The sequence below is a fragment of the Carettochelys insculpta genome, chromosome 13 (genome assembly GCF_033958435.1).
Source record: "Carettochelys insculpta isolate YL-2023 chromosome 13, ASM3395843v1, whole genome shotgun sequence".
NCBI lineage: Eukaryota > Metazoa > Chordata > Testudines > Carettochelyidae > Carettochelys > Carettochelys insculpta.
This window is the reverse complement of record NC_134149.1, coordinates 9834425-9861637: the sequence shown is the minus strand read 5'-3', so window position 1 is coordinate 9861637 and position 27213 is coordinate 9834425.

Genomic DNA, 27213 nt, shown 5'->3' with positions numbered 1-27213 from the left:
GCTTAAGCTAGTCTTTGGGTATGTTTGTGGTATTTGTAACTGCTTATCCCTGACTCTTGGCCAGCCCTCCCAAGGGAGGATATATTAACATGGATGTAGATGTGCCACAGAATATATTAAACACTACAGTAGTGTGATGTTAAAACTATGGCCCTGTTGATCATTGTTGCTTCCACTTTTATATAATTGCCACACATCTTGTACAAAATATGTCATGTAAAAGTTGTGGAAACCTTTATAAAAAAGTTGTGATTCGCTGAATGTGATTATACTATTTGTATGCATGTTATCATTTTTTTTGTAGATGAAGTTAGGGGTGTTATCTATGTACCTGTATTTCCAAGGTCTTTGCTTCTGGGAAGCAGCACCAAAGTACTTAGCCTGCACATCCTGAAGGGACTATTCAAGTTGAGTGGCCCATCAAAGAACATTTGACTGACACTGGAAGACACACACCTATACTGAATGGACTATCCTGGTGAACATACGACTGGGAAATAGGTAATGCCTTCTGCCATGGCTAAGGAGAATCAATCTTTTACCCATAATCTTCCAGTAGTGCTGAAGGCTTTGTGTGAAACAATGGATTTTCTGACCTATGGTAGAATCTGTAAAAGACTGACAACAACTCAATTTTGTCGTTCTCCTACTCAGACTTTTGGACCATAAACTGAAACTAATGACAGCATTCTAACCAAGGCACTGAGGACCTTTTAATGATTTGGAAACAACCACAGACTTAACAAGCCAGCTATTTTTCCATCACTGCTACTATCCTGAATCAAGAACTTGCAATTACTGTGTGCATTTGATTCCTTTAGTCAGTTTTAGCTCATTTTCTCCCTTTGTTTCTCTTTGTCTCTTTCTTTCTCTTTGTTTTTGTTTGTTTTGTTTCTTTCAGCCTTTAGATGTTAGATACTGAAGGACTGGCACCAGTTTAATTATTGGGTAAGATCTGAGCTATATTGACCTGGGAATGTGGCTGGTCCCTTGTGAACAGAAGAACCCTTTCTTTAATGAAACTGCTTTTAAGAAACTACTTACTTTCAAGTCTGGCATTTTTGCTGGTAATACAAGGACTGGAATAACTGAGGAAACTGCTTCTCTGACTTCTTGTTAGCAAGTGTGGTGAAACAGGTGTTTACTTTTGTTGCTGGTTTGGTATGTCTTATGGGGGAATAACCACTAGCTTCGAGGTGTGTCTGCCTGTTTCTCAGCAGCTTGTCCGGAATTTGATATGTTCAGTTGTGGCCCATTGAAGCACAGTTGCATTTAGCCACAGCAATTGACTTTTGGTATATTGCAAAACAGAGAGAGTCAGAAAGTGGTATGAAGTGACTTGAAGCCTCTTGATTTAATAGAATGGATTCCATTTGGGAGTGGGGAAGGTATATGTAAATCAAATGTTCTTGGATGGACGGGTAAGAAATGATAGAGCATTATGTGATGGCTATTATTAAACCATCCTTAAACAAGTGTAATGATGAGGGAAATATTAGCAATTAACTTGTCTGATAATTAACAGAAGATATTTTTTGAATGAAACCTGTTTGGAATGCCAAGGTAGGAGAGGTAAAATCTGTTGGTCCGATGAAAGATATGACTTCATCCACTTTGTCTCTCTAATATTTTGGGACTGATAGAAACAAATGCACTGGATATCTATTTTGAATAGCATTTTACTGCCTCTCTTCAGAGACCCTCCATCCATCATTACTCTGCACTCCACAAGGAGTAATGCCTCTGTCAACAGAGATCTGTAGACAAAAGATAAGTCTGGAGATTCCATGGGGCTTTCTATTGACAGAAGAGGCCTCTAGGACGCTGTGCAGGTGCCCCCGGGGACACCTTGTCCATAGCAATCATCGTTCTGTGGTTCCTGCCACCGGCTCATCTTAAAACTGCAGGGAGCCTGGGAAGCCCTATGGCAGGAAGCTGAGAGCACTGGAGCCGCAGGGCTGGCTACAGGCTGCAGTCCTCCATGCCCTCACAGCCATGTGAGCTGAGAGCCATGCAGATGGCAGAGCAGCAGGCAGCCCGCAATCCCCCTGGGCCCTTGAGGGATCAGCTGGAGGGGTGCCAGGGGCCACCCCGGGGCAGCAAGCGGCAGGCCTTCTCCGGGATGAGCCTGGCAGATCAGTTTACGTATTTGGCTGCTCTGTGCTCTTGGGCATGGATCAGAATGTGGGACCCATCGACAGCCCTGATGCAGTTCAGGAACCCCAGGGCAGTGAATCCAGCCATGACCGTGTCCACGTCTTTCAGGTGGATGACCCTCCGTAGAAGGTTGGTGTTGATGGCCATCGTGATCTGCTGGGGGAGGGGACCAAACACATCAGGGACTGAGGGAGGGTGTCTCTGGGCCCCAGTAGGGTTCCGCTCCTGAGCCTTTTAAGAGCTCCCCCTGTGAGGACTCCACCTCTGGCAGCAGGGCTGTGTGAGGGTGGCACTGTCCCCTGGAACAGTCCTTTCTCCCCACTCAAAGCCCACCCCTCAGGCTTCCAACCCTGCTTCCCTAGGGTCTTCCTTTGGTCAGACAGCCCCTGCCCCCATGCAGGAACTACAGCCCAAGAGTGTGTTGGCCCCATGAGGAGGGCCCTTATTGTGGACTTCCCCACACCAAACTTCTTTCCCACTAAGCGGTAGCTGTCGGGGATGGCGAGCTTCCAGTGAGTGACTGTGACCAGCTTCTCCACAGGGATGGGCTGCAGCCAGGTGTCCTGTCTCTGGAGGGCGGGGGAATGGCCCTCCACATTCAGAACCACTGGAGCCACTGCTGGTCGTCTCACTGCCACATGACCAGTTGGTTCTACCAGTTGGAACTGGTGTGATGCCTCTAGGTGCACCTGAGGGAGCAGGCACAAGTGTGACCATCCAGCAGCAACGGGGAGCTCCTTGAAGGTGGTGTCAGGCTCACCCTCCCTGAGGAAGAGGAGGCCAGCTGTCAGGAGGTGCAGCAGGTGCTGAAGCACCTCTGCATGGGGTCAGCGGAAACCTGGCAGCAGCTGTGGCACCCTGGCTCACTGGAAAGAGCTGCGTCTCCTAGAAGGAGTCAGAGCCCTGGTCTTAGCAGCTCTACTGTCCCTCATGGAGGTAGGCGTGCCTCTGCATGGGTAGGGGATGGGTGGCTGGGGAGTCCTTTAAGGGTGTGTCTTTCTGGGGTTCCCAGAGGGGATTGCCAGCCGTGTGAGCCTGTCTGCTGTGGTTCCTGCTGGCTGGTTTGTGGAGAGACTGTCCATGTAGTCAGTCCGCTCTGTCGACGGAGCAGATCACTCTCGTGATCTGCCCAGCGGTTTGGCTGCGATCTGTTGACAGAAGCTTTGTCTGAACATATCTTCCGACAGAACTTTCTGTTGACAGAATCTAGACATAGTGCCATTGGCTGAGAGATCAGGAGTGAAAACAGACCTCAGGTGAGGCAGAAGATGCTTGAGTTGAGTAGATGTGATTTGACTTAGGGGCCAGATTCTCTGCCAGGTTAATTCCATTGCCTCCAGTGGAGTTCTGCCTTTAGAGAATGAGGCCCTGTTGTATGCTCTTCATAAAATCCCTTAACAGACCTACTTCTAGCAATTGAGTCAAACCCTCAAAAGGCAGCTCAGAGGTCAGCAAGATTCTCTTCATGCTGTGTGCTGACTGTGCTAGCCAAAATCTGCTAGAGAGCAATTTACCTCTTCAGCCTCTTCACGCTTTATACGTAGAGCATGTGCAGTAAATGTAATAAAATATTAATAGCCTATGTTAAAATTGTAATATATAATTTATTTGCATTGTAAAAATAGCCAGCTTGTATAAAAGTGCATGAATCACATAGTCATATAAATATTTGTTAAATGGAGTTGAACTTTGTTTATGCCAACCTAATATTTCTTATGTGAAGTACAGGTACAGAAGTAGAATTGAGGGGAATAATTTCACCCTATAATTTCAAATACAGGGCTGTTCTGAAGCCATTTGAAGTTCGTGGAAGATTTTCCCCACTGTTTTCAAAGAACTTTGAACCAGGTCCTAAATACAGTAAACTCTCTTAACCGGCATTCTATTATGTGGAATTCTCAAGTAATGGGCATTTTAACCGTAAGTAAATGTTACTTACGTTTTCCATAAATACAGGATAGCGAAAGTAAATACAAGTAAATACAGCAAATGCAATTAAGTTTGTAGTGTCCAATACTACTCTTGGTGAAGTACGTTTTTTTTTTTTAATACCTAATCTTGTTTTTCTTTAGTGTTATTCACGGCTAAGTATACCTCTCTAGTAGCCAGAATATTTGAATATCCAGCAACCTCCTGGTCCTGGGGCTGCAGGATACGGAAGAGTTTACTGTATATATCTTTATTGCTATGAAAAGTCTGACTGTGGAAGACAGATACACATCTAATCTAACTTTCTGTAATAGCTAGAGCTGAGTGAATACTGAGAGAAGGAGGATGAAATGGTCAGGTACAATTGAGGCTAAATTTAATGATGTTGAGGTGCTCAGACTCAGTGATAAGAAGGGCCTGTAAGGATATCTCCCTGTTCTCCTGCCATTTTCATGCCATCATTTAATACATTCATTTGGACAGCTGTAAGACAGAGTCCACCCACAATGTGTGAGCTTCAGGGAGTTAGACTTTCCACCTTAGACATCAGACAATATCAGTTTGCATTTTATCTTTTATTTTATTTTTAAAAATGTATCTTTTGTAGGAAATGTTTTTACAAGCTTATTTAAAAACAACGAAAGCTGAAAGCAATCTGGAAATTTCCAGTGTTGTAAGCTCTTGAAATGTATTCACACTTCTTGTGTTCTATGGTGCTGTTCTTAAAATCCAAGATTCCGGAACCATGATCAGACCTTTCTTTTTCTTTTTCTTCTTTTTAAGTAAGTTCCTGGCCCTCATGGTTGTAGAGAAAAGCTTGAAAATGTGAAATGAAAAATAGCGAGCCCCAAATTTAATTTTAATCTCAGGATTTTTCAGCCCACCTCATGTTTTTAGAGGGGACTCGCTCATGAGTTTTGAGTGCTTGGCGTTGACAACACTGCAACGTCCTTCTCATGAGACTCTTGCAAGCGGTATTGCAGGCCATTGGGCTGGTCCAGAGGCCAGAACTAATCCTCTGCTTTGGAGCTGGAGGGTGTAATTTTCCAGCTCAAGAAGACATACCCACTCTTGCTCTGCTGGAACTAACTAAATGTAGCCATAGCAAGGTGAATGACAGGAGGAATTAGACACATGGTGTGTATCTAGCTCCTCCTTCTTGGGCTGCTGTGGTTGCACTTCTCTTTTTAGCATGGCAGTTGGCTCAGAACTAGCTATGTCTCCTCCTCAAATTGGAAATTAGACTTTCCCCTGAGACATTTTTGTGGGTGTCTGTCTATGTATTATAGTAGGTCTCAACATTTGTGAACATACTGTTTGCGAATTCAGTTATTCATGAGTGGCCACTTCCTGGTGCTCCTGGGCATGGAGCGCCGGCAGCCGCCCCTTCCCCTGGGCCCTGGGCAGGGAGCCCCAGCAGCTGGGATCCAGGCGGAGTGGCTGCCATATTCACGAAATTCAACATTTGCGAGGGTTCTCAACACGGAACACTTGCGTATGTTGAGACCCTACGGTATTAGCCAGTGTCACAGGAAGAGGCTTGATGTAGTAGTTGTTTCTGTTCTTACCAAACTACACAGTTTTTCTCTGCTGAAGTTTTATGATTTGTGCAAAGCCAAATAAAATTATATTTTTAAAATATTTTCAATTCTGCTTAAACAGATGTATATTATTGTCATCAAATATATGTTCACATCATCTTTCCTTCTGTCATTTTCTCTGTGAAAATATGCTGTTATTCTGTTTACTGACTAAAGCAAGCATTGTTAAGTATTGTAATTACAGAGAAACACAAAATTGCTAAGAAGGACAAATCAGATTTGAACAAATCATGTGCAAAAGGAAAGTATATTAAAAATGAACAGGGCAAACTACATTCTCTTCTTCAGGATGGTTTGGGTTGTCATAATATCATCTTGCAAGGGACACATCAAAACAAGCAAATTTGCCTTTTGGGGCTCAGGAGGTTGGCTTGAATAATATAAAGCCAGATCTGAAAAAGCTATACGCTTGTATATGAATGCATGATAAATATGTTATTAAGTGAAACTGATAAGGTGTGTCTACACTGCACCACCCTTCAGGAGGAGACATGCTAGTGTGCGAAGGAGAACATTCAAATGAGGTGCAGATTTAAACATTTCTGAATTATTTGCATATTCCCACAAGATCTCGCTTCTGGACGAACTGTTTCTGGAAGCAAAAGCAGCCATGTAGATAGGATTCCATCAGAAGGACACCTCCCTTCCAGAAGACTCCTTATTCCTCAAACCTTTCCTTCTGAAGAAACCCCATCTATATGGCTGCTTTTGCTTCTGGAAAAGGATCTTCTGGAGCGAGATCTCATAGGAATATGCAAATGAAGCATGCGATATTTAAATCTATGCCTCATTTGAATGTTCCCCTTCGCACACTAGCATGTCTCTCCCTGAAGGGTGGTGCAGTGTAAACATGGCCATAGAGATCCTGATTCATCACTTCCTAGAGAGGACCCCAGTGCATGTTGGGTGGAGAATTTAACACAGTACAGAATTTGTACAATATGGTCCAGTATGATTCCTGACTGCCTCCACTGAGTCTCCAGTAAAAGACGTTTGTGAAGGTTTTTCCCTTTTGAATGGTATGATATAGTAAGAGAGAATTAATTATTAACGTTTCTGACCTTGGGTCTTTGAGCTGAGATTAAAAGACATCCCTTATCTGCTGTTCCAGAATGAAATCTATCCGTCAACTGTAGGAATAGAATCTGTTGTAATTTCCCTTTTCAAGTAACTCTGCTGCATTCAGTTCCGCCTAGAAAATGACACTGAAGGTAACAATGTTTATTATCAGCTGAGAATAGAAAGCTTTATTTCAAAGATGTTATGCTGTGTTGGATTATGTGTATGTATTTAAACACACACACACGCTGTACTGAGGAAAATTTAAACTCAAAATAAATTTCCTAATACGAACTACTGCAGAGAGCTTCAATGCATCTGTGTATGTAAAACACTTTGTATGTATTATCTCCAGAGGAAACACACTGTATAACAGCTAAGTATTATTCTGACAATTTTAGTGTATATGGCTAGAACTCTAGTGCGCAGCTCTAAGAACAAAATGAGCATCACACTTTGGTCATTAGTAATATACACTTCAGTTCTGCAAGTGGCTCTGTAGACTGACCTCTGGGTGAACTCCCACTACCTTCAATGACAGGGAGGTCTGCTGAGACATTCCAAAAGGATAAAAGGCAGGTGCCTGAAATCCAGTCATACCTGCAGGGACATAAGTCGACAATATGCACCAGGTGTCTCTATTGAAGTCCTGTTTGAATACTGGAGAAATCATAGGATTTGTGTTAGAAACGGGTGAGGGCAAGAGCAACTGAGTACGCTGAGAGCTTGTCTTCATGATGAAATTGACTGGCATAGATAGCCATGTGTGACTGGTGGGACACCAGTGCACTAGTGGAACAATTGTTGCACTATAGCTCTTCTGGGTGTGACAGACCCAGGGCAGCTGGCTACCATAGTTTGGTGGAGGGCAGACATACCAGATGTTGGGTTTTCTGTTCCCTGAATAAACTGCCAGAGAATGCTGCAACAGGGAGGCAGACAGGCACCTGAGGCTGCTTAAGACTGAGCCTGAAGCAGCAGGTTAATCAGGCACCTGCAGCCAATTAAGGCCTGTTGGTCTACTTTAAAAGGTTTCTCCTCAGGTAACGAGTAGGGAAGAAGTTGTGTGAAGGACTGAGAGGAGGAGGCGGTATTACTGGAGAGCTGAGGAAAGGGGGCAAGTGCAGAATGCAGGAAGACTTGCTTAGCTACTGTGGAGATAGTACTAGGTGAATGTTAGGGAAAGTGGCCCAGGGAGTAGGCCGCTGTATTGGGGTTAGGGGTAAAACCCTGTTTGCTACCGCTGCCTTGGGTCCCATGAGCTGGAAACCCAGAGTAATGGTTGGCTTGAGTTTTCCCCCAACAGTACCCATATCACAAAAAGTCTGTTTCTGGAAAGCGGGGCAGGATTACAAAGGGATTTCACCCCAATTCTTTGTGTCAGTTATGAGAGTGGCTCCATAAGCAGTGACTGGCCCCTAGAAAAAGATAAGAGGAGGGTGGAAGGATACAGCGAGGCTCTGAGGCCTACAGTAGCCGCCTGGAAGCACAGGACCCCCAGGGCATGGCTGGAGCTTTGCTACAGGTATAATTTCTTGGTGTGGGCACACTGTGCCAGAAAAAAGTCATTTTCTTTATCCTGCTATAGGTCTGTTCCTCTATAGGCCAGCCCTCAGAGAGAGCGGAAAGGTCACAGAACTGCACCTACCCCTCATATCTCTGATTTAGAGCTGTCAAGGACTGGAACAGGTAGAATTGAGGGAATAACTCATTGAGTCAGTTTACTCTCCTCTCTATTGGCAAATTGCCTGGGAACATTGTGCAGTTCCCTTGAATGTTTTTATTATCAGAAATTACTCTCTGACCTGGTCTGAAGATCATTCATGGACCGTTTGTTGCAAGTATTCACTCTTCAGAATGTAAGAAGTGTTGATTAGTTTTGCTGAACATGTAGGTCAAATGGTGGAGTCTTGGTTGGTTGGTTCGGTGGGCAAACAGAAGCCTGAGTATCTGATAAATCAGCTTTCCACTTTGAATTCTGTGCTGTATGAAATCTCTACTTGTTTATTTTTTTATGAGAGATGCTTTCATTTTCTTAGAATTTTCAGTTTCCATGGACCTTCCTGCCGGAAACTAATTAACCAGAATATTCATGCAAACAAAGACGAAAGGGACACAAACAGCTCTAACTAAGTCATTATTTTTCCTTGGACTGTTTGTTTTAGATGGTCACCTAACTGAACTAACAAGGGGTAAAAGATTTCTTAGTTAATTTGACATATCTCATGGGATGTCCTCTCCATCAGTTAAAGGCATAAGCACTTTAAGAATTGCATTAAAGGTCTTAATGATGACTAGTCTTTTTTTTCCTCCTTGTTTTTGCTTGTTAATTCCAGCAGTGATGTTTCTGTTATGAGTCTGAAGTTGGGATACCAATATGCTAATTTTTCAGCCACAGTCTGTTGCTGAACTTTTGCGACAGGGAAGTGGGTCAGATATTTTTAGCCCTGATCTTTTTCTCTAGTTTTAACTGGTAACGTAGCAAGTGCTGTCTACTCTTTAATAACTGCAGCAGAGCACATTCTGCAGCAGCCTCCTTTGTTTTCTTCTCAAATGGGATTTTAATGGAAGAGTGTTCCTTGTGTGTCATGCTGTTTAATGGATGCATGCTTATTCTTGGAAATCAGCGAGAGCCAAATTCTTATTTTTTCAGGCCTCCTTTGCTGGCTTATGCTTGCCTTCAATATTTGTCTTGGGAGCCTAAACGATATGATGGCTGCACTAGTTAAGAGACCTCCTTGTGTACAGTAATCAATGTCTATGTGGAGGTGGGGTGCGTATGTGAGAAAGAACTAAGACAGATACTCCAAAACTTGACCTCGATTCACTGGTTCAATTGTGACTGGACCTGTTTCCCTCTTCCTTGGCTGGTTTGAGTTGTGAGCAAAAATAGCTTCTACCATCTTTTAGAAGCCACAGAAGGGTAGCTATGTTAGTCCATAGCTGCACAAACAACAAGCAGTCCTGTAACGCCTTGAAGATTAAAAAAAAATTAGGTTTTATTAGCTTTTGTGAGCGAGACCCTTTTTGTGAGAGTGAAAACCTCAGGTTTTCAGGTTGGAATAGGTAATAAGAATCCAGGCTTCATATAGCTGGGGTGGGGGCAGTGGGAGAAGTAACTTAAATTATTTCTTCCACTGGACCTATTAATAAGTGACCCCCCCTTTTAGAAGCCAGATATCGCTTGACTCTTATACATTTTTAAAGTCAAAGATAAAGAATGATAGAACATCATTCCAGTAATCAGACTATATTAGTTTTCACTCACTTAGGAGTCTTGATTCATCAAAGCGCTGAAGCACATTGCTTAAGTCTAAGCAAGTAGTATCCTATGGACTTCAGAAGAACTGCTCACATCATTGAAGTTAAGCATGTGCTATACTTCTAATAGTCATGGTCTTGTTTCAAATTCTGATGCTTGTGTTACAATATAGGCTATTCTTTTGTTATCAGATACATGAATTTTCCTCTGAGGTATCCAAGACATCTCTAATTACTGTCCTAAGAACTTGTTGCTCATCGAAGGACATTCTTTTGCATATTAAAGATACATTTTCTATTGCAATTGCTGAACAAGGGGTGCTAATTGCACTGGCTGCAATTCATGTGCCTTTTTCCACACTAAAAATGTAGGACAGGCACTTAGAGGTATGTACTGAAGCTGAATATTGATGTAAGAGCTCTTCCAGTACAGTTTCTTTCATTAGAGACAGAGAAACTATAAGTCGGCCTACTTTATTGTGTGCACCATCATAACTACTGTTGTGTACTGCAGCTAGGGACCAGGTTAATTAAAAGTAAATCTATGTGACATATGAAGTGAAACTCCTGAGTGAAGTTAAAATATAATTAAATGTGAAAAGATAAGGAAAGAAGGAGAGGGTCCATTTTGTAATCCCAATTTTTAAGGAATGGATAATATCGGAAAAATGATATTTCCCATTCCAGTAGTTATTCTTGCCTCGCTGCTCTGAAGAAATATAATTCAAAGTTTCGGTAGTGAGACAGTAGAATAAAACAGATATATGCATTGTCAGTGTTTATATGGGCAGTTAGAGTTTAGATTTATGCCTGTTTGTTTAGGTTGTACAGTTTGTTTTTTCTAGCACATCCGTAACAGTGTGGAAGTATAACATTGTATAAGTATAACGTTGTATAAGGGGACATGCTGGATACATTGTATATGAGAGGGCATGCCAGAACATGTTACAAAGTATCTGAGGGAGCACACGTAGGGACAGTTAGCTTTTGAATGGAGAAGCAATTAAGATGGAGCCAGCGCGTCTAAGAAGCAGGCATCAGAATGGAAGGTGTGAAGGGCAATTAGTTAAGTTAACTGGAAGCTGTTAAAGGAGATTGTTAAGGGTGGCAGGTAATTGAAGATACGTGACTGGTCTCAGGGATCTCGAAGGGTGGTGACTAAACTCTTTTTCTTCTTTTGTCTGTAACTTGTTCTCCAAAAAACTGTATAAATTAGGAGACACAAGCCCCACTTGGGGGGCTCACTTCTAAATGTATTAGCAGAGCGGCTTTGCTAATAAAACAGAGTGGTCTGACAAATTGTGAGTCTGAGTCTAACTTTGACAACAGTTGTCTTAAGTAATTCTAACACTCGTCCAGCATGTTCCCCCGCTCCCTTACACTCATTGTTTTGAACAACTGTCTGGTTCTGCGCATTTAAAAGGACTGATGTTTTGTGTACAGTGAAAAAAAGAATATGATGCTAAACATCTTTCTACTTCAAAACCTGTCTGCTAATGTGAATGCAGCTTCCTAGTAAGAATATTCATATTGAAGAGCCATACTGCCACCTCTTTAGGGCATCTCTACGCTGACCCCATGGTGTGTCTCTGCAGTTCAAGTGGACACACCCAGTGTAGCTAAGAGGTGCAGTAGGGCATGCTTCAGTACCAGGCTAGCTGTGTTTCATTGCTCTGGTACATGAGCAAGCTAGGTTAAAGCTAGCTTCAGTGCATGCGCACAAGCTGCTGTCAACAGCCTTAACTGGAGTGTAGACGTACCCTTAGTCATCATCCTTGTCTTCTATTTTTATATAATCTCAGTTTCTCCTAGAAAACCAGAGGTCGCCAAACTGTTTGTTTGCTTTTTTTCCCAGAATTAATGATGCAAACTGATATATTCTGTGTTGTTCTTTAGACCAGAAGTATTCTAGTATATAGCTGTTGATTTACTGATCATGTCTCCATAGCATGATGTCCACGTACACCAGTGATTAAAATCTGGGATGAGTCTCTGAGGACAAACACTTTGTTGGTTGCTCCAAAACTCGAGATAAGAATGTAGAAAGGTCATTTCCAGGACATCATAGAGTGCCTGTATTGAAAGGCTGCTGATGCCTCTTTGTGGTTCATAATACTGTCCCTTACGAGGGAGCAGCTCTGAAGTATATTCTTCCAAACATCCCTCTCTCCACCTTCCTGATAAATTTACAGCTAATTAGACAATGGAAGAAATGGAGTAGGAGGTGTCATATGACACTGACAAAGCATCTGTCACTTTACCCCGTCGCTTTATTACAATAAGCTGCTATTGAGATGTTGACTCTCACCTCAGATCAGCCCATGATGCCAGCCTGCATGGTGCTCTTGTTAAATTCCAAACACATACCTTTGTGCTTTCTCCCACGTTGCCCTTAGCACTTGACAGGCGCACCCAATAAAGGACTGTACAGCCGTCTCATTGTCTTCTGCCGTCCTCCAACTCCCTTGATGCCTACAAAAAAACAAAAACACTTGACAATGATTAAGCTGCTGCTGTGCTGAGACCACAGCCTATCAAGGCTGACCAATATTGTCTCTTGGTTTACTTGTTGTAGGGTGCGAGAAGATTTTGTAATGGTCGAGAGTGCAGTCCGACCCCTCTGTGAACCCTCAGAAGAATTTAAACAGATCAGTCTGTGCAAGGTGAAAAGCTGCAAAACACATAACCCTGCCAAGGCAACAACTGCAAAACAAAGTACGCTTGCCAAAACTTCAAGGCTACGCTGGCAGTAGGCCACCAGAGATAGTGAGAGGAATGCATAGGCAATTTTAAGCAATCTTATGTAAATGAGTTTAAGCTTTATTAGTTAGTGTTAGGAGGCCAGTTACAGAGCCTCTCCTCCAAGTGAAGCTCCGACGTGTTGGGTTTTTCCCCACTGGTGATTGCGGCGTTTCCGGGGCTCCCGTCGCGTGTGTCACGCTTTCAATAAACCAAATACAGCACTCGCCTTCTGGGTGCAGCCTCGTTTCTGGGGAACCCGAGCCTGGTCGGTTACACTTGTGCTCAGTGGTGTTGGAACAGTTTGTATAGTGAGGGTGCAGAAAGCCACTGACCAAAGACGTAAACCCAGTATGTGATGGAAACTGCCACATTGCAAGAACCTCTAGTTCCAGCACCTCTGTTTGGTGCCTGTCTGTGTGTATTCACCTAATGTCTCTTATAACTACAAGTATATTACCAAAGAAAGTCAACTTAAGTGAAGTTTATGTGAATAACGTACTTTCGGTGGAGTTACTGTGGAGGAGTCTATCCTGCAGGTGGTTGATGGGAGTTCTCCTCACAACTACCATTACTCTTCTCATCTGGGGTAGGGTAATAGAGAGTGATAATTTTGGTGGGTCTGAACTAGACCCACTACATCGACTGCCAGCAGATTGATCTTAGAGTGTCGATCCGGAATGTATGTAGGCATATATGTAGAAGGCAAGGTACTTAGGGGTCAGACAGTCTTTTTGGTCTGTGTTTATAGAATGGAATGGAGGGAGTCTTGACACTACTGCAGTTCAACAATAATAATGTCCCTAAAGCTGCTCTTGTTTGTTTTTTCCTTTTTTTCATGGTGGAGCTTCTGTCTAGAGCTTTCCCCTACCTCTCAAATGCCTAGAGCCTGCTGCAGGTTTACACACACCCTGGCAAGGGGCAGATGAGGCCCTGGTGGTAAGAGACAGACATGGAAGAGCATTCTGAAACAGTTTCTTTGGGGAATCAGCATACAGAAAAATTCAGCTCTTAAACAAAAATCTGTTCTCCATAGCCCAAGAGGTCACTTTTATTTCTCTCTTCTGTGAATCAGTTATTCCTTTTTTATTTCCCAAAGACCTATTGATAAAGATGGGTGCAGCAAAAAGAAAGGAGGAAGAGAGAACTGCCTGCAGCCAGATCTGCCAGCCTGGATCTTCTGAAAAGCAAGAACAGCCTATCAAGTAAGTTACGTTGCCCTTGTGCTGCAAACACATCTACAGACATTTCACACTGCACAAGGCGCTCCTCAAAACAGCAGAATTTTGCCTACAGGGTGGAAGGAGTTAGCAAATGTGAAATGTAAAAGAGTCAGCAGCAGGCCATTGTTCAAAAGAGAGTATAGTGTATTATAGAATCTATGAATGCAGGATAAGACAGTGAATACAGGTTCTAAAGTTGCGTGGAGGCAAGAAAGAACTTTAAATACATACAACTGATTTTTTCCTAAAGCTGTTATGTATTTCATAACATGTTTTCAAACAGCAGTAGAAACTTGTCAGGAAAAATTTCTATTGCATTTTTCACAGTAGACTCTCTGTTTTATAAAAACAGTTCAGGGATATTTGTTCTGAAATTTTTTTGCCTATGATCTTTAGCCAGGGTACGATTTTTATGGGAAGTTTGACAAAGTATTTGAAAGATGTGAGAGTATGAAAATTATTTAGTTCTTCTCATACTCCAGCAAGCTGAGTCTACTGACTTGATCTGAAGAAGCAGTGGTAAATATTATAGGAAGTCATTTAGCTGAATACAAACTGGATTTGCTTTAATGGTATTCACAGTCCTTTTCAATGCCAACAGATGTCTCTAGCTCACACTGATTTTTGTGGAAAGAATAGTCTTGTGCATATTCATGTGAATATGTGTTTTTACAAAAGTTTGAACAGGAAATAATTTATGAATTCCCTCCCTTTTGTCATCCAATCAGGAAACAATACTGTGAAATTAAGAAAGCCATTCTCATTATCTGAATAGTGAGTAATGAGTAAAGAGTAGAGGAGATTATTTCTATGACTAGTGTGAATTCCTATTATTTGCATAGTTTCACTGGGGCTACATGTTTTAAAGAGTTTAAGTGGCATTAAGCGTTCACCAGCATTTTATCATATTCCCATGGGTGTGTACTGAAATGTGTTTTCAGCTCAGGGTACATCTACACTTACCATAATGTCGACACAGTGGAAATCAATCTTATGGAGTCTGAAATAGTGGGAATAGTTGGGATACACTAAACTGAATGCAGAGGGTATCTCCCTCACCTACTATACTTCTCACAGTCACAAAAATTAAAGAAAGTCAATGGGAAACCTTCTGTGAGGATGGTGGAGAAAGACAACCTAAGGTGTATCATCCACAGGTACATTTACTCCTTGTAGGTGCAGTTGCATATCTCAGGCTTGGTCTCCACTAAGCAGGCAAGTCAATTGCAGGTATGCAGTTCTAGCTGTGGTAGTTGTGTAGCTAGAAGTGACTTATCTGCAGTCAGCTTACCTGGCTGTCCTCACTGAGTTTCTCCCGTCAACCTCCCTTACTCCTTGTGATAGTGAGGAGGACAGGGATTGACTGCTGACCTTGATAGGTCGATTTTGCATGTCCTACCAGGCACGTGACATTGAACCCCGGAAGATCGACCCTCAGTGGCTTGCTCTTCTGGGTAATGTGGATACGGCTTAAGGTCAACTTTCTCCCCTAGGGTAGACCTACCCTCAGGGAGATCTTTTAGAGCCACAATTCTGTGTTAACACTCGATATCCATTTCAGCTCATGTGGCTCTTTGCAGTTTTTTTTTTCCACACAGTTACATGAAATCTTTATGGAAATTGTTTTCTAAGAAAAGTGCTTCTCCATTATCAAATTGTCTGTTGTTAGACTAAAATGTTCCTACCCCAAATACTTCACGTTCCGTTTTGCGATTCTTACTTTTTGTGGTGTTTTTGCCATTTCATTTGCTCTTTGCATCATAATGGAAATCTTACTTTTATTTTACTTCATTTTGCACTAGATAATTTGCCTGTATAAGGAAATATTAGTATTTTTTATATTTGCATAAGGTAACATATGGTATAGCATTCTTCCACCAGAATATGCTCATCTGTTAATGTTTGCTCATTAAATATGTCGATTATCAACAGACTTGAGCATCTCAGAAGTGGTTCCAGTTTAGCTCTTAATTTAAAAATGGCCATGAGCCTGTTTTATTTTTTTCATGATGCATGGCATTTTAATTCTGCAAGAAGGGCATCAATCATTTTTAAAGGCTCTTGAGTGGTGATCTGTAGCCAGTTCATACACTAATTACTGCTAGTGGAAGCTCTTTCCTCCATACAAGGCCTGCCTGGCATGATAAGTGCTAATTAAAGCCAGCCTGAATTGATTTTTAATGAAGTGATTAATTTTCAAATCAATTAGTGCAGTTTGCACATAGTTTGTTCATAACAGCCTGCACTTCATATAAGGAATTCAAGTTGTTGCTGAGTGACTTGCACACTCTCCCCACTGTCCAGAAAAATGAATGAGGGTGGAGAGATCTCTGCTGATCTAAGGTAGTGGTCAGCACCTTGCTGGATGGGTGCTTGAACTGTAGAGGATACAGATGCCTTGTCTCAAAGTATTTTCTTGCTTTTAATTTTTTTGTATTTCCAAGAACAGCTATGCTTTACAATAATACGAACAACAATAGTAACTAATTGCATTAAAGAACTTGAGAAATCAAGTTTATTAGCATTGAATATTATTGCATGTTATGCAGCTACAAAAATGCCTCTGGAGAAACTCTGCTAAGGAAGATGGACTGTTGTATATGTGTGCTGTATGTCTGTATGCATGACTTCCTTAGATAGTAAGCACTTTCATGTCTGGCAGCCTCGGGAGTGGAAGGTTGCCAGATAGTGAAATATTCTGGATAATAGAGAGGTTTACCTAGCAATGCATAATACTTAAAAAAAATAGATATTAAGAAACAAACAAATGTATGTAAAGTATTTTATTTACCAACTACAGTAGTATTTTACACAGTAAACTTATACTGTATTTGCTGTATTTATTTGTATTTATTTTAACATCCTGTACTTCTGGAAAACATAACTAAAATTTACTTACGGCTAAAATGCCAGTTATTTGAGAGTTCTGAAATGCTGGATATGGAAGAGTTTACTGCATCAGGAAACCTGATGATATCATTGCCTGCTTGTTTCCATTGCTGTATTGAGGGTAGCGAGATTCATCTGTAGATCTTCTGGTTTTGTAGATTTTGTTTTGAATGGGTTGGTTGTCCCCAACATGGAGTTCTAATAAATCTATAGCAGGCCCCGACTCTTCTATGACACTGTTTTTCCTGCAGTTATTCCCACCTTTAGTTTGATTTCTGCTGGTGTCACAGATGTGTGTCTCCTACTACTATTGTGTAAAGTTTGTTCATGTTGTGAGCACTTGAAAAGTGTGGGATTATATATGTATATGCTTAATCGTGGAACAGCTGTCATCTTGACTGATCCACCAGGGCTTTAAACAGGGATTCTCTAGAGCTAAAAACATCAGCAGCTGAAGAAGTGTAGGTAAGAGTTGTAAGAGTCATATCCTCTGTGGATTGGGTATAAAAGGGGACTGTGATACACACTGATCAGTAGGTTATAATGCACAAGAACAGACCACATTACTTTAAGGAGTAGTTGCTAATAAATATGAACTACACTAGTCCCTTGAGTTATGTTATGCTCATTCTGCAGCTGGGGAAGCAGTAGGAGCACCTTGAGCTCCTTTTGAAAGGTAAGTCCTGGGGTTGGGGGAGGCAGTTGGGGAGGGTTAAGTCTGGTGGTGGGTTGTCACTATGGGAGGGGGGCAAAGCCTGGGGTGGGTTAGGGCTTCAGGGGGACCAAGAGGGTGAAGTTGAGCTGCAGCTGCATGGACTGGCAGGGGTTGAGCAGGAGCTGGGTGCAGGGGGGGTTTGAACCAGGGCTGTGCGGGGATGCGCGGCTTGATACAAGTCAGGGGGAGTGGGATTCTGAGATGCACTTAACTTGTGCTAACGTGAGTTAAGCACAACTCGAGATCATGCATTTCGAGGGATTCATGGGTATGCATAAAGCTGGATTTTCAGTAGTAACTCATTCCTCCTTTGATGAGTTTAACTCAGGCCTTTAAAGTTGTTCAGACATGGATTTTTAATAGATGATTTACTTATTGATCCTAGCCCTTATCAGCACTCATGACTAATACACTAAAAGAAGGGGCTGACTCCTCATTATCTGCAGATCCCTTGTTAACCACATAGATCTGGGGAGATCACTTGGAATCAGGGCCAGATAGCCTGCAGTATCTAGCAGGGGGATAGCTGAGTGGTTTGAGCATTGCATTGGTAAATGTGGGGTTGCAAGTTCAGTCGTGGAGGGAGCCATTTAGATGTCTGGGTCGTCAAAAATAAAGTGAGTCTGTGCTCACAAAAGCTCATGCTCAAAACTTTTCTGTTAGTCTATAAGGTGCCACAGGACCCTTCGTTGCTGTTAAAAATAAATATTTTATGGATGGTGATATACATCTTCCTGTGAATGTAGGCAACTGGAGTTCATGACGTTTCAAGATCCTTTTCAGCTTTATGAAATAGGTGTATCTCCATATATATATATATATTATATATATAAATAAAGGTACCTGGGCTGTGACGTCTGGACAGCATGACTCCATTGGAGCTGCACAGCCTGTGCTTTCTAAACATGCCCTTACCTCATCCTAGAGCGTTAAACCTAGCAGAGAGAGGCTCTGCGGAAGAATGACTGTGACATGATGCTGGCTTAGCTTTCAGACTCATCGTTGGTCAGGGTAGGTTGCCGGTGGCATGTGCGTAACATACCTATACCTCTCCTGATGTCTCTGCTCCCTCCCACATGTGGCAGTTGGGACAGACTGGGGAGGGTGCCATTCATGCTGCATCCCAGCCTGGTCTGTTAATTTATTATCTTTGTCCCATGGGTGGCTTCTCCCCCTCTTGTGGCAGACTCATTCTGTTCTTTGTCCCATGAGTTGGTCACCAGGAGGTGGGTGACAAGGATCCCTTGGCAGGGTCCTTCCTCTGTGACTTTGGATCCCTGCAAGCAGTGATTTTGGGGAGCAGCACGAGACACACTCTTGCATATTGTTAACGTATGTCTGTAACTCTGAAGGGACTTCTGCCTTAGGTAGATGGGTTTGGTAGAGACAATGAGCAGTATAGAACCATTGCCAGCAACTGGCAAGAGTCTATTTATTTCTGGTAGCATGCTTCCCTTTATGCTATCTGGGAACAATATAAACAAAATAAATACACATCTGCCTCCTTGGCCTCTAAGTGCATATTGTTTGCAAGTGAAGTGAATAGCAGAGCCTCGGTTGTTGAGAGTGAACAGTTTTTTTTTTTCCTGGGACAGTGCAATATACTACCAGACAGAATGTGCTGCAATATCTGATATTGTGTAAATTATAGTGGCATGCCCTCCTGACCTACTTATCATTGGGAGAACGTGCAAGGATATTTGTAACTTCTCCCCTTCGAAAAACTCTCTAAAGTTTTGAACTTGGCACTGGCTTCTCATCTTCCATGACAATAAATCACCTTCCTGGGTTACTTTAACATTCTCTGACACCTGATCTCTCCACAGGAGTTCTTTCTTATGCTAGTATAGTTAAGGCACAAAGCAAATTAGTCTAAATAAACAGATGACAAAAAGTTGCCTATGTGTTCAATTGATGTTTCTGGCTTTTGCTCTTTTGGTCACAGGGTCTCCTTCTGCACTTCCTTTACTTTGTCTCTTGAAAGTGTGGGCATGTTGTTTCAAGTTGAAGTGAAAGAAAAGTCACTTGGTAATTCAAGGAAAATGAGAAAAATGTATTACTTGTGTCGTTCATATTGACTTGACTTATATGCAGGAGTGCAGGAAAAATAACAAAATTACTAGGTATGGAGCACTTAGCTTAATGGAGCATCTTGGGAGTGAATCTCATCTATTTTTGTGTCAGCTGGAAGAGCAATTTCAGTTCTGCTCAGATTTGACCAGGCAATATTCTCCCTGATACATTTGTTCTGAAGATATCTGAGATGACAGAATGGAAGATTGTCCATGCTGTTTTTCAAGCAGTCCACATATTTGTAGCAATGTGAGCATAATACTAATTACCTGGACATCTCCCATCCCTGCCCTTCTCCATTTCTCTAGTCTAGATAATACATATATTACAGAGCCAAATTCATCCTAGAGTTGCAACCACTTACACAGTTGCTGAGTATGGCTCTCTCTCTCTGTGGAGGTAAGCTGAAAGGTGATACACCATCTCTTGTGGGCATGGGTGAGCGGGGAGGAGGGAGAAGATAAGCTAACAGTCTGATTGGTTCTTGAACAAAATGAAAATACAGTTATTTGCTGGTAGTTTGTGAAATTTGTTTCAAGTGGAAGAAAGTTGAATGTTGTCAACTTTAGCTGATTTGAGTTTGTATCCATTAGGAATGGAAGTTATTGTCCTTTACCAGCAGATTTCTTCTTTAAATGTGGTTCTTTTTATAGGAGTCTTTAAAGTCATGTTTTTAGGTGTTTTCCAGAAACATAAGGGCTAGAACTAATTTCTGATTAGTAACAAAAGTTGAAGTTCTCATGTAATCTGCATGGGGCACCTGATGAAGTGACTTTTTGCCCAGGCAAGCTTTTTGCCTAAATAGACCTTTTTGTCCCTAAAGTGCCAGAGGGCTTCTCATTGTTTTCATGTAATTCCATGATTCCAGCAGCTGGGACAAATATTCATGTGTGTAGGTTTAAAATTTGCTTTGAATTAATATTCTATAAAATTTGCTAGCCCCACAAACTCTTCTATTCATACACATATAGTAGACTATTGGCACAAAGGAGATATATAAAAGGCATAAACACAGACGAAGTCATTTAATAATGTGGTGCTCTGCCCCCATGTTTTTATAGAAATGTGCTCTTGAATATGACTATCCATAACACAAATATGCTTTATGTAAATTGAGGCTTGTGACCTACCTTTGGAGAGCTCGTAACCTCCTGAATGTTTATATGCCATTTGTGTGCATATATCGGTCCGGTATTTGAAGTTAGAAACATTTAGCATAAATCTGTTTTATTAACCTAGGTGGGTTAGTGAAAGCCATTAGTGATTCTTAAGGAACTTAATGGCCTGGTGCTTAAGAGAAGGATCTGAGAATTTTTTTTTTGTTTTTCATGTAAGCCTATACTTTGGTTGATCCTGTCAAGACATGTGGCCAGGTCACATGATGCTAAACCCATTTTTCATGTCCTTTTCCCAAGGGGGTGTGGAAGGATTGATGCTGAACACAAAGTATTTCCATATTGAGCAAAATCTGTTTCTAGGCAGGGAGCAAAGCACAGGTGGAGTTGGCAGTTGAAAGATATCTGTTGCTTACCGCCAAGATGACAGTTGGAAACGTCGGAGGCCGTGTCTGCACTAGCTCCAAACTTCGAAATGGCCATGCAAATGGCCATTTCGAAGTTTACTAGTGAAGCGCTGAAATACATATTCAGAGCTTCATTAGCATGTGGGTGGCCGCGGCACTTCGAAATTGACACGCCTCACCGCCGCATGGCTCGTCCCGACGGGGCTCCTTTTGGAAAGGACCCCGCCTACTTCAAAGTCCCCTTATTCCCATGAGCAGATGGGAATAAAGGGGACTTCGAAGTAGGTGGGGTACTTTCAAAAAGGAGCCCTGTCGGGATGAGCTGTGCGGCGGCGAGGCACATCAATTTCGAAGTGCCGCGGCCACCCGCATGCTAATGAGGAGCTGAATATGTATTTCAGCGCTTCATTAGTAAACTTTGAAATAGCCACTTTCATGGCAATTTCGAAGTTTGGGGCTAGTGTAGACACGGCCAGACAGAAGGGGAGGGGGAGGATTGAGCCCAAGCTAGGTAACTTCATTGATAATTAAATTAATGGAAAGTGCTGTAAAGGTAAGAAATTGCATGTAACATGTTTCCTAAAGCATTAAGCTTAGCTGGAGTATTTTGTTTTCTTTTAGCTTAGTAATTTACTTTGATCTATCTGTCATTACATGCAACCACTTAAAGCCCACTTTTTATACTCAATAAAAACACTTGTTTATTATCAAAGCCAGTGTAAATACTTGTGACTTGGGTGGGAACAGCTGTGCTCATCTTGTCCATTGATAACGGGGGACAAACTTTATGATCCTTCTCTCTGTAAAATTTTATACTGGGTAAGACAGATGTATTTGGGGTTTTAATCCTATTGGGGCCATGCTCCTGGGTGCTGTCAAGTCCCTGTGGCTGATTCCCCTCCCAGACTGGAGCTATTAAAATTGTCTCTGTTACTCTGCTGGGGGCCAGTTACCCCAACTTTGTGCCTTTGCTGAGTGAGATCAGAGCTTCTGGTTGAGTGGGACAGGGTGGTGAGTCACTCCAGAGGGCAGGAAGGAAGGCTCAGTGGTTTGATCAACCCATTGGATGACAGTTGGAAGGGGATCTCTATAGCCCAACCCATCACAAATAATACATACAATTTTTGACTCTTGTTTGCTGGAACTATGGTTTTTGGCTCAAAAAACCATAAGAACATAAGAACATAAGAATGGCCATACTGGGTCAGACCAAAGGTCCATCAAGCCCAGCATCCCATCTGCCGACGGTGGCCAATGCCAGGTGCCCCAGAGAAGGAGAACAGAAGACAATGATCAAGTGATTTATCTCCTGCCATCCATCTCCTGCCCTTGTTCTGAAGGCTAGGGCACCATACTTTATCCCTGGCTAATAGCCATTTATGGACCAAACCTGCAAAAATTTATCAAGCTCTTTTTTAAACCCTAATAGAGTCCTGGCCTTCACAGCCTCCTTGGGCAAGGAGTTCCACAGGTTGACTGTGCGCTGTGTGAAGAAAAATTTCCTTTTATTAGTTTTGAACCTACTACCCATCAATTTCATTTGGTGTCCCCTAGTTCTTGTATTATGGGAAAAGGTAAATAATTTTTCTATATTCACTTTCTCCACACCATTCATGATTTTATATACCTCTATCATATCGCCCCTCAATCGCCTTTTTTCCAAACTGAAAAGTCCCAGTCTCTCTAGCCTCTCCCCATATGGGACCCTTTCCAAGCCCCTAATCATCTTAGTCGCCCTTTTCTGAACCTTTTCTAATGCCAATATATCTTTTTTGAGGTGAGGAGACCACATCTGCATGCAGTACTCGAGATGTGGGCGTACCATAGTTTTATATAGGGGAAGTATGATATCTTTTGTCTTATTATCGATCCCTTTTTTAATAATTCCTAACATCCTATTTGCCTTACTAACTGCCGCTGCACACTGCGTGGATGTCTTCAGAGAACTATCCACTATAACTCCAAGATCCGTTTCCTGATCTGTCGTAGCTAAATTTGACCCCATCATGTAGTACGTGTAATTTGGGTTATTTTTTCCAACATGCATTACCTTACACTTACCCACATTAAATTTCATTTGCCATTTTGCTGCCCAATCACTCAGTTTGCTGAGATCTTTTTGTAGTTCTTCACAATCCCTTTTGCTTTTGACTGTCCTGAACAACTTGGTGTCATCTGCAAACTTTGCCACCTCACTGCTTACCTCATTTTCTAGATCATTGATGAACAAGTTGAACAGGATCGGTCCCAGGACTGAGCCCTGGGGAACACCACTAGTTACCCCCCTCCATTGTGAAAATTTACCATTTATTCCAACCCTTTGTTTTCTGTCTTTTAACCAATTCCTGATCCATGAAAGGACCTTTCCTCCTATCCCATGACCACCTAATTTACATAAAAGCCTTTGGTGTGGGACCGTGTCAAAGGCTTTCTGGAAATCTAGGTATATTATGTCCACTGGGTGCCCCTTGTCCGCATGTTTATTAACCCCTTCAAAGAATTCTAATAGATTAGACAGACACGACTTCCCTCTGCAGAAACCATGCTGACTTTTGCCCAACAATTCGTGCTCTTCTATGTGCCTTGCAATTTTACTCTTTACTAGTGTTTCTACTAATTTGCCTGGTACTGATGTTAAACTTATCGGTCTATAATTGCCAGGATCTCCTCTAGAGCCTTTTTTAAATATTGGCGTTATATTGGCCATCTTCCAGTCATTTGGTACCAAAGTGGATTTAAAGGATAGGTTACAAACCACTGTTAATAACTCCGCAATTTCACATTTGAGTTCTTTCAGAACCCTTGGGTGAATGCCGTCTGGTCCTGGAGACTTGTTACTATTCAGCTTATCAGTTAATTCCAAAACCTCCTCTAATGTCACTTCAATCTGAGTGAGTTCCTCAGATTTGTTGCCTAAAAAGGCTGGCTCAGATTTAGGAACCTCTGTAACATCTTCAGCCGTGAAGACTGAAGCAAAGAAATCATTTAATCGCTCCGCAATGGCACTGTCTTCCTTGATCGCTCCTTTTATATCTTTATCATCCAAGGGCCCCACTGCTTTTTTAGCAGGCTTCCTGCTTCTAATGTATTTAAAAAACATTTTACTATTGTTTTTTGAATTTTTGGCTAGCTGTTCCTCAAACTCTTTTTTGGCTTTTCTTACTACATTATGACAGTTAATTTGGGAGTGTTTATGTTCCTTTCTATTTTCCTCACTAGGATTTGACTTCCACTTTTTAAAAGCTGGCCTTTTCTCTCTCACTGCCTTTTTAACATGGCTGTTTAGCCATGGTGGTTCTTTGTTAGGTCTCTTACTGTGTTTTTTTATTTGGGGTATACATTTAAGTTGGGCCTCTAGTATGGTGTCTTTAAACAGTTTCCATGCAGCTTCCAGGGATTTTAGTTTAATTACTCTACCTTTTAGTTTCTGTTTAACTAGCTTCCTCATTTTAGTGTAATTCCCCTTTTTGAAATTAAATGCCAGAGTGTTTGACCGCTGCGGTGTTCTTCCCAACACAGGAATATTAAAAGTTATTATATTGTGGTCACTATTTCCAAGCGGTCCAGTAACAGTTACCTCTTGGACCAGATCCTGCGTTCCAGTCAAGACTAGATCGAGAATCGACTCTCCCCTTGTGGGTTCCCGTACTAGCTGCTCCAAGAAGCAGTCATTTAAGGCATCAAGAAATTTAATCTCTGAATCCCGTCCTGAGGTGACATGCACCCAATCAATATGGGGATAATTGAAATCTCCTATTATTACTGTGTTTTTTATTTTGATAGCCTCTCTAATCTCCCTCATTGACCAGCTAACACTGATTTAGGTAGGGAAAACTGTCATCATGTGGGTCATATGACCTGTGTCAGATGGCCAGTGGTCACATGTTTTTTGGGGGGGCGGGTTTATGTGCCATGCAAATTAGCCAGAAATAGAAACTGGCTAGTATTGGGCCCTTCATTACTGATTCCCAGCAGGCTAAAAAAGTGTTTAGAGATCATTTAAAAAGATTTATTTTTATATTTCCTTTCTGTACTCTTTCCTTAGCACCTTGCAAGTGAGGTTTAGATGAAATTGCAACAGAACGATAACTCAAATGCCAGGTGGGTTTGTAAAGAGGTCTTTTATTTGACTGAGAAAATTCAAAGGCATGAACTACAAGGATGGTAACTTAGTGTAACTGTAAAAGTGGCTGCATTTTATTTAACAATAACCATTCCTTTCTGCACCTGAAATGACACCTGATGAGAAATGAACTATCTTCATTGTTTCCCACAAGTTCACATGCCAAGTCCTTCATACATCTGCAGGTTGTATCCAGTGACTATCAGTGACTCACTGTCATAATGATTTCATCATCTCCTTTTGATAGATACAAATGTACTTCAGTAGCATTTTAAAAAAACAGGCGCTATATACAACTTGCAGGATAAGTTGACAATGCAGTTCATTTATTGGGCATCTCCTGCCTTCCCCAGGTAGGTGGGCCTGGTAGCATTTCTTATTATTATGGTTATCCTTAATATATACCTCGTTTCCCAGTTGCTTATATCTTTGCCAAACTTTAATTGTTTGGGCTGAAAATCCTCATGCCATGTGTCTGCCCCCCAGCTGATTTGTTCTTTAAAAAAATCAGCCAAAATGGAGCCACAATTTCTGAGAATGAGGGGAGGGATTTTTTTATGGGTTTTGCCCACTTTAAAACATCCAGGTAACTCTTTTCTTTGATTGGCTCTAGACCACCATGTTCTGGAGCAGGCAACTGAACTTTGGGATGCAGGTGACCTTTGTGTCCAAAGCTTGTGCGAAGCTTATAAAATTCTGTCTTTTCTTAACTTTTGAGTGTGTGGCCATAAGCCTTAATACTGTTCTTTTTGAGTAGTTTTTGTGTAACTTGTTTATATCCCTGAGAAGTAGGTTTCTGAGAGTAATCCCTCCTTTTTGGAGTAATCTTGACATATGCCTCTGCTGCCTTTACTCTGCTAGGAATGCTTGTGTAAGGAAACAGGAGAAGACACACAATGTAATTTAGAGCAGCTTCTTAGCTGCATCAAAGAATCTGGCCCATTGAAACCAGTTCCCTGCTACTTAGCACTGTCTATTCACAGGCCTTTCCCTAGCAATGCAGTCACATGGCTGTTCTCTAGTGTTGGTTGAAACTTTTCATTGTCAACAAAAATGGCCTCCTCCTCTCCCCAGAATGATTGAGTACTTGTGACTTGCTCACTTCTATTTCTCAGGTGGGTAGAACCATCACATTCACAACAGATGGGTCGTGGGACTAATTCAGACTGGGGGGTAGAGGGGAAGGAGGTCAGAGAGGAACCTCCAGGGATCTGAAGAGATGACAGGTTGTTTGATGCCTGCCTGCCAGCACTGCTCTGCAAGGAGGGAGAAAAGAGACTCTGTAAGCAAGGCTGGAAACAGGAAACTGGCCTTCTGAATCCCAGCACAGGCCCCAAGACAAAGGGTTGTGGGACTCCTGAACCAATGAGAAGAAGGGTTTGGGACTTAATAAATTAGACCCGAGAAGGGGGCTTGTACAGCAATCCTTGTGGAGGTTGTGTCCTGGGCAACCTCTGCATAAATTGAATTTCACATAAATTGGGGGTGGGGAAGGGAGATCCCCAGAATTCCCCTGGCAGGGGAGTGGGCAGCTGGGGGAAATGAAGGGGGAAGCAGCCACACAGCCCCCAGCTTCTCCCAGCTGGGGGGCACACAGCTGCTTGTTGCACGGTTTCTCCCAGCTGGGACAAACTGCGCTGCAATCAGCTGTGTGCCTGCTGGGCTCTTCCAGCTGGGGGAGCCGGGGGCTGGAGGCTGGTGGGGGGTGTTTTGATTTGCACTTACCTCATGTTAATGTTAGTTAAGTGCAAATTGCAATCGTGCTTCTTGAGGGTTTACTGTATTCTGACCTGTGAGCAAGTTATTGCAGAACCACAAGGGAGCTGAGGTTGTGGTGCCTGCAGAACCATACTTCTGCCACAGGGGGGCATGTTCTAGGTCAGCATCTTCCTACGAGCACATGCCTAAGTGCTTGCTGGGTC